Raw genomic sequence first — 14,482 nt, 5'->3', positions numbered from 1 at the left:
ACTCTCTCCCCACCCCTACCCTCCTCTAGCTTATCTCTCCATGCTTCAGGCTCTCTGCCTTTATTCCTGATGAAGGGCTTTTGCCCGAAACGTCGATTTTGCCTGTCCTCGGATGCTGCCTGAATTGCTGTGCTCTTCCAGCACCACTAATCCAGATACTAATACCCTTAATCAACCACTACCAGAGACAGCAAATTCAGGCTAGAATTGGGACGGATTTAACCACAGTATACTTTTGATTTGAAATAGATTGTTGATAAGAATATCACATCAATACACAAAATGAACTTAAAATAATGGAGCCAGTGGCTCAGTAGTTAGCACTGCCACCTCACAGCACCAGGGTTCAATTACAGCCTCTGGCAAGTGTGTGGAGTTTGCATATTCTCCCCATTTCTGCAAGGGTTTCCTCCGGTGCTCTGGTTTCCTCCCACAGTCCAAAGATGTGCAGGTTGGGTGGATCGGCCATGCTAATTTGCCCCATAGTGTTCAGGGATGTGTAGGCTAGATGCATCAGTCAGGGGAAGTGTAGAGGAATAGGCTAGGGGAATGTGCCTGGTTGGGATACTCTTCGGAGGGTTGGTGTGGACTTTTTGGGCCAAATGGCCTGTTTCCACACTGTAGAACCAAGGAACTCATTATTGACTTTCAGCAGGATGTTACTCATGCCTCCCTACACATTAACAGCACGGAGGTGGAACAAGTGGAGAATGTCAAGCTTCTGGGAGTGGTCATCCACAATAAGCTTTCTTGGACTCTTCATGTGGATGCACTGGTTACAAAGGCCCAACAATGTCTCTTCTTTCTCAGGCAGCTGAGGAAATTTGGCATGACGGCAAATACTCTTGCCAACTTTAATAGGTGCTCCATTGAGAGCATTCTGTCTGGATGTATCACAACCTGGTATGGCAACTGTACCATTCAAGATTGGTGACGGTTACAGAGAGTGGTGAACTTGGCCCAGACAATCACAAAGGCCAACCTCCCATCTATAGAATCCACGTACCAGGCCCGCTGTCGAGGAAAGGCCACCAGAATTCTCAAAGACTCACCCACCCTGGCAATGTTTTTGTCCAACCTCTACCAATCGAGGAGAAGGTACAGAAGCCTGAACACATGCACCAGCCAGTTTCAAAACAGTTTCTACCACTATTGTTAGAAAACTGAATGGACTCACAAACTCTTAACATTTGCCTGTACCTGTTTTTTTTTGTTTTTGCCACTGTTTACCTATTATTTACTTACCTATGCTACTTAACTCTGTGATCTGCCTGTATTGTTCGCAAGTCAAAGCTTTTCACGGTGCCTCGGTACACATGACAATAAATTCAATTCAATTCAATTTTAGGCCTCAAACAGTCTAATCGTTCTACAAATACAAAAGCAAATCAGAAATATGAGCAAATCTTAACATAAATCTCTCTTTCCTTATTTCTCACAAAACTGCTGATAAAGGTGTTTGAAGGCATCCATCAGAAAGTAGATGCATCAAATATGAAGAAGGAGCAATAAAGTAAGGGAGCAGGATTAACAGTCAACTTATGTTTAGTGACACACGCTATTGCTTTGCCCTTATGGCCACAACTTTCCTGCCCAATTCCATTGCCATTCACCCAAGATTTGTTGGGAGCTCAAAAGTGGCAAGGGTGATTTTCAAACTGAAATTTCATTTGAGAATATTTCACATTGCAATGGTTTCACTCCAGTTGTGCATATCAACACTATCTATTGAGATTAGCTTGTCAGCGACCTTAGAATAAAAGTTCAAGGCGATGTGTGCTGGAATTCTGAAATGCAAAAAAAAACTGGAAAAACTACTTTGATAAAAAGTCACTTTCAACCTGAAACTTGAATTCTGTTTCTGTTTTCACAATGCTGTCAGACATGCTGAGTTTTCACAGCACTTGTTATTTACATGTACATAAAAGGTACAATATAGGCTGACACGAATTTGATGGATCAGGGCATTAGAGAATTTCTTTATGCGGAAGAAACAACAATGTGCTTTTGAGTTCACTTTTTATTTTTGAAATATTATTTTAGGTTTCTTATGTTGTACTCAGCACTCTGTGGGACATGGCTAAACCTGTAGGCTCAGGTGGCCCTCCCTTCTATGCATTATAAAGAACATTGTCAGAGATCACTCGCAGTCAGGGGAAGTGTAGAGGAATAGGATAGGGGAATGTGCCTGGTTGGGATACTCTTCAGAGGGTTGGTGTGGACTTTTTGGGCCAAATGGCCTGTTTCCACACTGTAGAACCAAGGAACTCATTACTGACTTTCGGCAGGATGTTACTCATGCCTCCCTACACATTAACAGCACGGAGTAACAGCACGGAGGTGGAACATGTGGAGAATGTCAAGCTCCTGGGAGTGGTCATCCACAATAAGCTTTCTTGGACTCTTCATGTGGATGCACTGGTTACAACGTCTCTTCTTTCTCAGGCAGCTGAGGAGATTTGGCATGACGGCGAATACTCTTGCCAACTTTAATAGGTGCTCCATTGAGAGCATTCTGTCTGGATGTATCACGACCTGGTATGGCAACTATACCATTCAAGATCGGTGGCGGTTACAGAGAGTGGTGAACTTGGCCCAGACAATCACAAAGGCCAACCTCCCATTTATAGAATCTACGTACCAGACATAATTGAAATGTTGTAGATGAATTCAAACGTGCTGTAAGGACACTGCCAGCGAACACTCTTTCACCCTGACCGACATGGGTCAGTAATGATGCATCCTTTAAGCCCATCATTTTCTCTCTTCCACTTCTCCATGCTTCTAACCCATTCTACATTTACACTCCAACCACTGACGTGCCCTTACTGGTCCCAAGCTTCTACGCAAGCTGCTGGTCTCCCTCTCCCTTCTCTTACCCTGTACAATGCAACAAGGAAAACTGCTGATCTCCATCCCAGCTGCAGAAAGAGGACTTGGGCGGGCCAACTTTAAACAAACACGAAACAGGTGTCGTGAGAATCGCTCTGCTGATTTTATCTTGATGGTGGACATAATTTTTCAAACTGAGTTTGACAGCTTTTTTTTTGACATGTAGGGGCATCAAAGAGTTACAGAACTGAAAAGTTAAATGAAATTAAGATGCAAATAATTCACAATCTTATGAAATGATGTTCCAGACTAGAGTACAAAATGGCCTACTCTCATTCCAAAACAAAATCATAATTCTGACCAAATTATAATATCTTTACACAGAATACATACTCTCTCGCACCTTTGCCTCCACGTTTCACATTTGGATACATCACTATATACTGACAAGCAACATAAGAATGTAAAACAGGACAGTGATGACCATCTGCCCACTCAAATTTAGAAGTTGATCTCCATAAAATGCCAGTGAAACTAAAAGAATAACATAAAATGCTGAAAACAAATATCAGCAGAGCAGGTAGCCTCCAGGAAGAGACAAGGAAGAGAATTTACCAAAAAATGCAATTACCCACATACAGCTAACATAATGCACATTGCTAAACCAAAAAGTGGCAGAGAGACTCATTGGTATATCAGCCATGCAAATTAATAACCATTGATTTGTGTAAATCTCAATGTAACCTTCATAAAATGGAATAGAAACTCTACAATGCGGAAGCAGGCTATTCAGCCCATCAAATACACACGGACCCTCCAAAACACATCAAACCCATCCTCCCTACCCTACCTTACCTCTGTAACCCTGCACTTCCCATGGTTAATTCACGTAGCCTGCACATCCCTTGATGGTATAGACAATTTAGCATGGCCAATTCACCTAACCTGCACATCATTGGACTGTGAGAGGAAAACAGATCACCCAGAGGAAATCGACGCAGACACAGGAAGAACATGCAAACTCCACACAGACAGTCACCCAAGGGTGGAGTGGAACCCAGGTCCCTGCTGCTGCGAGACAGAAGCCCTAAACACTGAGCCATCATGCCGTGCTTCACATAACTGTGCCTAAAATTTCTCTGCACTTATTTTGTTGTATTACCTTTGGATACATGGCTTGAGAGGGAGCTAACCTTCCCCCCCCCGCCGACTGACCCTACACATTGTGCCCCTATTGAAGTCTTAAACATCTCTTTTCTTCAAACCCTTCTTTCTATTAGTTCTTCTCTATACCTTTCCAAATTGGATTTAAAATTTCAGCAACCCCACTTCCAAATTCATCCATTCAGCATGTTCAGGTTCTCAGAATAGTACTATAGGCAAAACTGGCTCCAACCTGACGTACCATGAGCAAATATACAAGCTCTGCTCATGTGATGTTTACAAATGCTGAAGGGCAAAATGCTAAAGTGCATCTTCATTAAAATTTGGCAACTAGAATTTGCATTTGCTAGTTGGTTTATGACCAATATCAAATGCAAAACAAATTAGCAATCTGGCTTCTAAATCCTAGATTCCAATAATGCAGCTGAGGATCTTGAAATCATTGCTATCCCACATGATTTCAAGATACTCTGTAATCAATCATTCTCAAAAGCATAAAAAATATATATTTTTTAAGATATGCTGTCTATCCTTTTTGAGACATAGATCAGAAAGTGGAGAAAATGTACAAATGGGAAAAAAAAAGATCTCCTCCTTACAGACAATCGCCCATGCAACCTGACATCTCTGGTCAAGCTCACATTCTTGCCTCCCAATGCCATGTCTAAGTTCCAGCCACTGGATCAAGAGATGGTTAGAAATTTAAGAAGAAACCAATGCAGTTAATCTATCATATTATCAAGGGCATCAATAAAAAGCAGGAATGCAACCAAACTGTCCTATCAGTGACAAAACAGAAATTGCTGGAGAAATTCAGCAGGATGGTATTCATTTCAGTTTCTTGGACATTACGGACCTCTGTTGGCAAAACTGGGTGGCACAGAGGTCTACTCAGTTATCTCAAATTGCAGGAACCCTGCAATTCATCTTATTACAATTTTACCATATGCATTGAAACTTTTAGTATTCTTTATATCACTAGCCAGCCTTCTCCTTATAGCCCACTTTCTCCTTTCTTTTCAAATATCATTTTTTTCTTGCTCTTAAATCTTTCCATTCTTCTAATCAATCACTAATAACAGTCATAGTGATGTACTGCACGGAAACAAATCATTCGGTCCAACTCGTCCATGCTGACCACATATACCAACCTAATTTAGTCCCATTTGCCAGCACTTGGCCCGTATGCCTCTAAAACCTTCTTATTCATTTACCCATCCAGGTGCCTTTCAAATGTTGTATTTGTACCAGCCTCCAACACTTCCTCTGGCAACTCATTCCATACACATCCTACCCTCTGCATAAAAACGTTGCCCCGTAGGTCCCTTTTAAATTTTACCCCTCTTACCCTGAACCTATGCCCTCTAGTTCTGGACTCTCCCACCCCCGGGAAAAGACGTTGTCTATTTACCCTATTCATGCCCCTCATGACTTTATAACCTTTATAAGGTCACCTCTCAGCCTCCGATGTACCAGGGAAAACAACCCCAGTGTATTCAGGCTGTCCCTGTAGTTCAAACCCCACAACTTTGGCAACATCCTTGTAAACCTTTTCTGAACTCTTTCAAGTTTCACAACATCCTTCCTATAGGAGGGAGACCAGAATTGCACACTGGGTGGCTCAGTGGTTAGCACTGCTGCCTCACAGCACCAGGGTCCCAGGTTCGATTCTAGCCTCAGGCAACTGTCTGTGTGGAGTTTACACATTCTCCCAGTGTCTGCGTGGGTTTTCTCCGGGTGCTCCGGTTTCCTCCCACAGTCCAAAGATGTGCAGGTTAGGTGAATCGGCTATGCTTAATTGTCCATAGTGCTAGGTGCATTAGTCAGAGGGAAATGGGTCTGGGTGGGTTACTCTTCAGAGGGTGGGTGTGAACTGGTTGGGCCGAAGGGCCTGTTGTTTCCGCACTATAGGGGGATCTAATCAATATTCCAAAAGTGGCCTAACCAATGATCTGCACAGCCACAACATGACCACCTAATTCTCCTATGCTCAGTGATCTGTCCAATAAAGGAAGTTAGTTTAAAAAAAAATCACATCAGGTTAGAGTCCAACAAATTTACAGCACATCAAATGTCTTCTTCACCATCTTATCTAGCTGGAGTACTACTTTCAAGGAATCAATGCAATCTCTGCAAATGTATACAGTTTTCTTAACTTCTTCATTCATCAATGATAATGCATCCTTCTCAAAGCATCCTTCTTTCTCACTGTGATAAACCAGCTTATAGTTAACAACTATCTCCTTAAAAGTGTGTCATTGCATCTCAATTGTCCCACCTTTCAACCTGGTTTCCCAATTCATTTTAGCTAGCAATAACTTCATACCATTACAATTACCTTCTTTCAAATTTAAAATACTAATCTTAGATCCACACTTTTCCACTTCAAAATAAAAGTGAAATTCAAAATGCATGATCTCCATCAGCTAGATGCTTCTTTTAATATGAGGTTATTTGATTAATCCTGTCATATGGCTCATTACTGAGTCTAGAATAGCCTGCTTTCATGATTGAATGAATCCCAACACATAGAACATAGAACAATACAGCACAGAACAGGCCCTTCGGCCCACAATGTTGTGCCGAACATTTGTCCTAGCTTATGCACCTAGCCAAGTACATATCCAATTGTCACTTAAAGGTCACCAATGATTCTGACTCTGCCACTCCCACAGGCAGCGCATTCCATGCCCCCACCACTCTCTGGGTAAAGAACCTACCCCTGACATTCCCCCTATACCTTCCACCCTTCACCTTAAATTTATGTCCCCTTGTAACACTCTGTTGTACCCGGGGAAAAAGTTTCTGATTGTCTACTCTATCTATTCCCCTGATCATCTTATACACCTCTATCAAGTCACCCCTCATCCTTCTCCGTTCCAATGAGAAAAGGCCTCGCACTCTCAACCTATCCTCGTACGACCTATTCTCCATTCCAGGCAACATCCTGGTAAATCTTCGCGCCCTCTCCAAAGCTTCCACATCTTTCCTAAAGTGAAGCGACCAGAACTGCACACAGTACTCCAAATGTGGCCCAACCAAAGTCCTGTACAGACAGTTACAATGTTAAAAAGATGTTTTGATAAGTACATGAATAGGAAAGGTTTGGAGAGACATGGACCAAGCACAGGGTAGGTGGGACTAATTTCGCTTGAGATTTTGGTTGGACCAAAGGGTCTGTTTTGGTGCTGTATGACTCTATGACTCAATGACTGATAGTGAATTTAACCTGAGGGTCACCAAGCCTCAAGCAAGGGGAGCACTTGAGAAAGAGAGTCCTATGTGGTGATCTTAGCTGGTGTGGGAAATGAACCCGTGCTGTTGGTATCACCCTGCTTCACAAACCGGCTAAATCACCTAATTGTTCCCATGTGCAACAACTGAGACACAAATAATTGATGATCCAAAGTGTGAACCTCCAAGTAACTGTATCTTGCAACAATGGCACCAGTTGAATGGCTGTAAAACAGGGACTGCTTGGTCACTCGCTTTCAGACTTAAGTTTGTGGCTGGAGTTCACTTTCTCTTCATCGTTCTGTCATTCCCAGAACCCTCACTCCACAGTTTTATCAAGGCCTTTCCTAAATGTTTGTCACCCGATTGTGACAGACTCTGTAATTTCCCTCAACTTTCTCAATTTCGCTTGGACCCATTTGGCTCACACTACAATTCTTATATACACTTGACGCAAGTAGCTCACTTCATTTGTAAGAATAAAATGAAATAAAATCTATTTCTAACTTTCTGGGTGTCACATGCACTTTCTTTGGAAATTACAGCCAACAATGTATGATCATTTACTCCTGAAACCCAACAAAATACTGATGAAACCACCACCAGCATTGCAAGAGACATTGATTTGGACAGAAGCGGGTTATACTTTATTCCAAACTTACCAACAAGAGAAGGTCACTCAGCCCTTTGAGTCTACTCTGCCATTCAACAAGGTCATGGCTGATCTGACTTTAACCTCAACTATTCATCCCGTGTATCTTCATCCCCTCAGTAATCAAGAATCTATCTACTTCTGCCTAAAAAATATTTAAATATTCTGCATCCACTGCCTTTTAGAGAAAGGAATTCCAAACACTCAACCCTCTGTCTGAAATGGATGGCCTCTTCCTTTTAAACTATGACCCCTCATTGTAGATTCTCCCAAAAGAGGAAACATTCTTTCAATATCCACCCAGTCAAGATCCCTCGGAATCTTACACCTTTCAATTAAGTCACTTCTAACTCTTCCAGATACCTTTCCTCATAACGCAATCAGCTCTTTCAAGGTATTAGTCCAAAAAACCTTCTCCCACCATCTTCTCATACATTAACATTCTCCTCTAAGTATGGTGACCAGGAGAGAGTCCAATTTATTATTATATTGAGGATCACTTAGATAATATATTTCTGCTCATTTAGCAGTGTCATGGTTGGGCAAATGTCCTATATTGTCACATGGTACTGGAAAGTTTAATAAATGCTGTCATACTTAAAGTAATAAAAACTTATTTCTGTAATTTCATATAATCATGGCATCTTACAGGTCCTAGTCACTCAATTAGAAATGTGGAGCTGCTAAACTTTAAGCTGCTAAAGTGCATTTAGAAATTGCTCTAAGTGTCATCCGTTCAGGTTGACATATTGCATTACAGTTTGGGTAAAACTAATGATGTACCCACCAATACGCATTGGTACTTACAGGAAAACAGAAAATAACTTTCAGAAACTGTACAAGTTATATGTAAGATTCCTACCAAATATTCCTTGAACAAAGCATCTAATTAACAGATTCAATAATTAAATTACTATTCGTGCAGATTATATGTAAGGCATTATCCAATTCAGACCAACTACAGTTTGCTAAGTCTTAAGTTCGGCCAAACAACCTCAGTGGTGTTGAAAATTAACAAATGTGGAGCCCCATTCCTTCAGAATTTAACTTTTAAAAATCTTCAATGATGGTTAAATGTAATTTTAATTTTTGCTTTTTCCTTATAACACGTAAACTAACATTCTATTCCTCTCTCTATTTTGTTTTCTGTGTCTGATTTGGTATGGAATTTAATATCCAAACTAACACTTTATAAATCAGGCTCTGCAATAATTATCAACAATCTTTCAATCTGATTGGTCAAAGATGACTTGGACAGATTCAAAATGCCTTGAATTAGGCACATATTGTTTGGATGGTTGGTGAGAAAATACTTCCTTAAGTATACTTCTACAAGTAAAAGCAATTGACAATTTCGTCCAAGTCTAACAAATGGCCTCCACTCAGCAAAATATAGACCATTATAACGCCACTAGATTTATCTTACTGGAAAAACTAACACTGACCATCCCCCTCCCCCCCCACCCAACAGAACATTAACAATGAAAGTACATTATTTCAAACAGCAATTGAACAATATAAATTATCTTCACATAAATTACTCCAAATTGAAATGTGTGTTTTGTGATTCAAGGTATTGACTTGGTCAATTTTTTTTAAAAAACAGGAACATTTCTGGAATACTGTACATATAAGATAAATTACTGAATAATGAATATCTGATGTGGATCTTGAACGCATAATTTAATCAAAGGCTTCAAATGACAACTATGAGAGCTAGTTCAATTGATACCAAAATCAGGAGAGTCCATCAACTAGATTATTACAGACTTATAATCACAGCATTATATTTAAAAAGAAAACAAAATTATATGAGAAGTGCAGTGGTGGGAAAGGAGATGAAAGGGAATTAAGATTACATTTTGCGATGTGTAAATTCAACCATCTTTGCTGACTCCAGTAGGTAATTTACTTCATGATGTTGATACAGAATGTTCACAAATTAAGGGTAGTTCCCATACATTTGAGTAAGAACACAGGTTACTAAAAACTTCTTGCTCAAGAATAGATTATAACCTTATATTGAAACTATAGCTGTTTAGTATTCATTTCCTGGATAATAACTGAATCCAGAAAATATCCAATAGTGACACCCTTAAATATCAAGTGACAAAATCACCAATGTGTAGTGAGTAGCTGATTGGAAGAAACTTTCTATTAATATTACGAATCTTACTGCCTTTGTATAACTTTAAAATCTTTACATTAAAACACTCCATTAGCCCTATACCAAGTGCAAGTGAGACACAGACCAAGAGAGTTCTGAAAGTGTTCAGTATTTGAGTTAGCAGACTTTTGTCGCAGCACCAACTATTTATAATTTCATCAATCCTTATCAACAAGAAAATGAGAGCTAGAAACATTTCCACTTCTGATGGCAATTCTGGCAGTCTTGTTGGAATATAGACATCAAGGAAGGGTGCGCCTGGCTTATTTGTGATGTGACCCACAATAAAACAGACTTCCAGCATGCACAATGTCAGCTCAGAAATGAATAATTCCCCACTTAAGCAACATACCAAAGGTATGCCTGTGGAACACAACATAAAACATCTTCAGGACAGGGAGGTATTAATTTCATTCCTTTTTTCATTCGCAGGATATGGGTGCTGATGGCAAGTTGCAGAAAAAGTTACAGCATAAACAGAGAAGGTGCAAAACAGATATACAAAAGATCAGAACTCAGAGGTTTTGACTATCTGGAAAGACTGCAGACTGGTCCTTTTCTCTAGAAAATAGAAGCTGCAAGATAAACCTACAAAATTCTTCAAAATTATGAATAGAATTTGATAGAATAGACATAGAAAAGATCTGTCCATTTGGGGGAGAACCTAAAACTAGAGGGCACCTTAGAAAATTACTGATCAATCTAATAAATTCAGGAGAAACTCTGAAGAGACTTGTTCAAATGTGGGACATGTCACCATGTAAGAAGGTAGCATAGGCACATCTAAAGAGTAGCTACAGTAATGCAAGGAAAGTATTATGGTGCAGTGGTAATGTCCCCATTTTAAGTCCAGAAACTGGACAGCAGGGGGGGGGGGGTTCAGCCCCACTCCAGTACTTGATGGACAATGAGACTGCATTCATATCACGGTCATTTTGATATAAAGAATGTTGGAGCCTCTACCATCACTATCCATAGCTCCAGGCTAAAGAATGCATGTTACCATAGGAACTTGGACTCCCTAAATGAACTGTAATACTCACATGAGGAAGAAAGGAAGAGATGAATATGACACTGTGTAGGAGATTCGTCTGGAGTATAGACATTGGTACAGAACAGTCAAGGCAAACGGCATGTTTCTAATCTGCAACTGCTCCAACCATACTGTTTGAGCAAATCATGACAATGTAGCCAAATTTTTTTGTTTTAAAAGACTGGTTCTTGTTTTACTTTTACAAAATGTTTTAGTTGGAATAGTAATTTCGACAACTTTAATAGCATCAGAAGGAATATTCTACAAATTTAAGAGAAATCTCATATGAACAGCACTTCATGCAATTTTAAGTTAGCCTGACTAAGAAGCAGCGCTCCGCTTGTACTTCCAAATAAACCTGTTGGACTGTAACCTGGTGTTGGTTGATTTTTAACTTGGTCCATCCCAGTCCAACACCGGCACCTCCACATCCTAACAATATTAACAGTCCTGCTGATCACGACTGTGGCACAGTAAAGCCACAGCTGCAGGGAACTATACAGAAGGAATTCAGTAGCACAAAGATATCCAACCGAGATGATTAAAAACACGCAACTAAAATAAAACATGTCCAAATTTGCTGAAGAACGATACATTAGATAAATGGAACCCCAAGTTCTTATTTTTATATTAAAACTGTCCTTTGAATTATTCACAAACTTTTCCACTCATTCTCCAAGACAATCAACTCTATTTTCCACTCTGCAATAGTCTGTGCATGTTTCCACATCCATTTCTTTCCCTCCCTGGTCTGCAGGGCAACAGTCTGCATGCCTATCCTGTAATTTCTTAATACTGCTCAGTACATTTTTAATGCCTATTTAAATTCACTTTGCTGTCTTCCCTTACAATTACCATCCATGATTAATTTTCAAATTGCCAAAATGCATTTTGCAAGGAAGTGACCAGCAAGCGAGCCAAGGGCTGTGCACAACCACTCAGGAGAAATTTAGATCAGGAGAGCAAAAAGACTGAACAGTTTGTAACCCAATACACAGGAGAAAAGCGGAGAATGCTAATAAATAGAAAATAAAGTAGAAATGGAAAATGAGTGAAGAATTTTTATTTATTTTTAAATTGTTGCCTTATGTTATTGAGGATTGGTGGGATTCACCTTTCCACAATTCATTTTTGAAATTAGAGCACAACTATGGTCCAATCATGACTGCCTTAGAGACAGCAAGCTAGTTTTAGGAAATTCTGCAGTCTGTACGATGCAAATATTCCCACAGTGCTGTTAGGTGGGGAGTTTCAGACACTTAACAATTTGTGATATGACTTGAAAGTGATGATACGCCCATCCGTCTGCTGCCTTTGCCGATCTTGGTGGGTTATAGGTTTGGGAGGTATTGTCCATCAGCCCATTCACACAGTGCCCACTTGTTAATAAACAATACTGGAGGGACGTTACAACATCACACGTTGACAATAATGAAAATCTTAGCACAAATATAAACAAAACAATAAACTTGCAAATTCTGAATTAAAACGAAAGATTCTGGAAACACAGATTGCTTCAAACTTGAGAGAAACAGATCAAGTTTTATAATAAAGATTGAGCAATTTAGATATTAAGCTTTCTTTTCCAAATTCAGATGCTGAAGGAGTGATGTACTGCCAGTAAACTTCATGCAGATGGTTAGATTTCAATGAAGAAATGTTGCTTCACAGACTGACAACGAGAAACCACGATTTTGTTTACCTAATCGATTCTGTTATAATGTTGACACTTCAATAAATTACACAAGGCATTTCTTCCTGTTTCCAATCCAGATTCCTCAGCAAACATTATGCCATTTCATTTTTAAGACCTTTATAAATCTTCACTTTCCATTCTATCTCACAATTACTAATCCACCACTACCAATGGAATCAGAAGTCTGGGAAGCCAGTCTAGAGACAAAATCTGCTTTATCTTTCGATGTTCTGGATGAAGTTCAAACAATGCCTCAACGACCCTCACATAACAAATCTCACTGCCATTCCAATATCTGATGACAGTGACTGAACCGTATTCCGATTAACCACTCAAAAAAATTGGCACAAGTGCAGGTATTACAAGCTCAGTAAGAGAAATGCTTTGATTTCAGGGGAATGGACCCATTCAGCTAATGTGTTCTAAAGATTAACTACTAGTTCAAATTCATACCATACATGGATAACAAGGAGCATTTACATATATCCAAGGACCTGCTCTCCACCTGGAATCTGCTGACCTCACAGCAGTAAGCAGTCAATTCAAGTGACGACTACAACTTCAAAACTAGTTACGGAACAAATCACAGAACATTTTCTCTTGTAGATAAGCGACCCTATTCAGAAAATTATAACTATCTGGCGTTAATGAAATTTCAACATCTAATAACTTAGACATCAAAACCACTTTCAAATAATTCAAGGTGACTTTTATATTGCACTTCCATGTAGTATTTGAATAATCCACTTCCAACTCATCCAAGATCTAATATTGAATTTATAGGTGTTTGTTCAGTTAATAATATCTCATCCTGCAGCCAATGACTCAAAAGGTATGTATTAAACAGCTGAATAAAATACTCATTCCGTCTGAAAATTGGGTGTCCAGAAATTATAATAATCATGCAATGAGGCCACAAATGTAGTCTACAACTGGAATCTGATATAGGTTTTAGCACATTGAAAGAGAGAAAAATACAGTATTTCTCAGATGCTGAGAGAATCCTATAGTTCCTTATTTGTCAAAAACAGAAAGCTACAATTAATTTGTTGCAGTATTGCTAAATCCCATCTCACTGCAACCTCACCGCATTCTTAGCCTCTCAGTATGATTCTTTCCAGCTGTTCACAATCTGCTCAAGGTGCAAAGACCGCCAAATCTCAACCAACACAGGGAGGCAGTTAAGCGGATTCAGAAAGTAATAGAACAGGTAAACATAACTACACACTCTGAGGCAAAGCAACAGATTCCCAAAGACAAAAGCAGCCTGAGGGATAATTCAACTCCACTAAGGTTTGATTGCCATTCTTCATAGGGTCATCAGCAGCCCTACTTCCTTGCATTTCCATTATCACTGGGTATTTCCTTCCCATGTTACCAGACATTCACAGACACCCAGTGTCACACGCAAACCACTGAAAAGCCCCATGCGTGCGCGCACACACACACAAAAACTCAATTTCGACCCAGTGACCCGGTTTCCCTCATTGGTGTTGGGTGTTCACTTCTATTCTCCCTTCCACTGGCACTAGATGATCCTCTCCCCCATGCCCCCGCTGCTGGGCCATCTCTCTTCCATACATCCCCACCACCTGTCGCTGGTGATATCCCCCCCCCCCCCCCAGTGATGGGGTGATCCTCCTCTCTCTCCCCCTCCCCCCCCCCTCCAGTGATGGGGTGATCCTCCTCTCTCTCCCCCTCCCC

At 40.1% G+C, this 14,482-nt stretch overlaps 1 protein-coding gene across 2 annotated transcripts in view; it reads right to left on the bottom strand.

Moving 5' to 3' along the window:
- Positions 1 to 14,482, bottom strand: part of ptdss2 (phosphatidylserine synthase 2) — a 93,269-nt gene that overhangs the window by 77,134 nt on the left and 1,653 nt on the right. The gene's annotated exons all lie outside the window — the stretch shown is intronic.

Source organism: Chiloscyllium plagiosum, chromosome 16 (assembly GCF_004010195.1).
Source record: "Chiloscyllium plagiosum isolate BGI_BamShark_2017 chromosome 16, ASM401019v2, whole genome shotgun sequence".
Classification (NCBI taxonomy): Eukaryota; Metazoa; Chordata; class Chondrichthyes; order Orectolobiformes; family Hemiscylliidae; genus Chiloscyllium; species Chiloscyllium plagiosum.
Note: the sequence above shows the minus strand (reverse complement) of the source record. Positions and strands in the feature narration are given on the sequence as shown.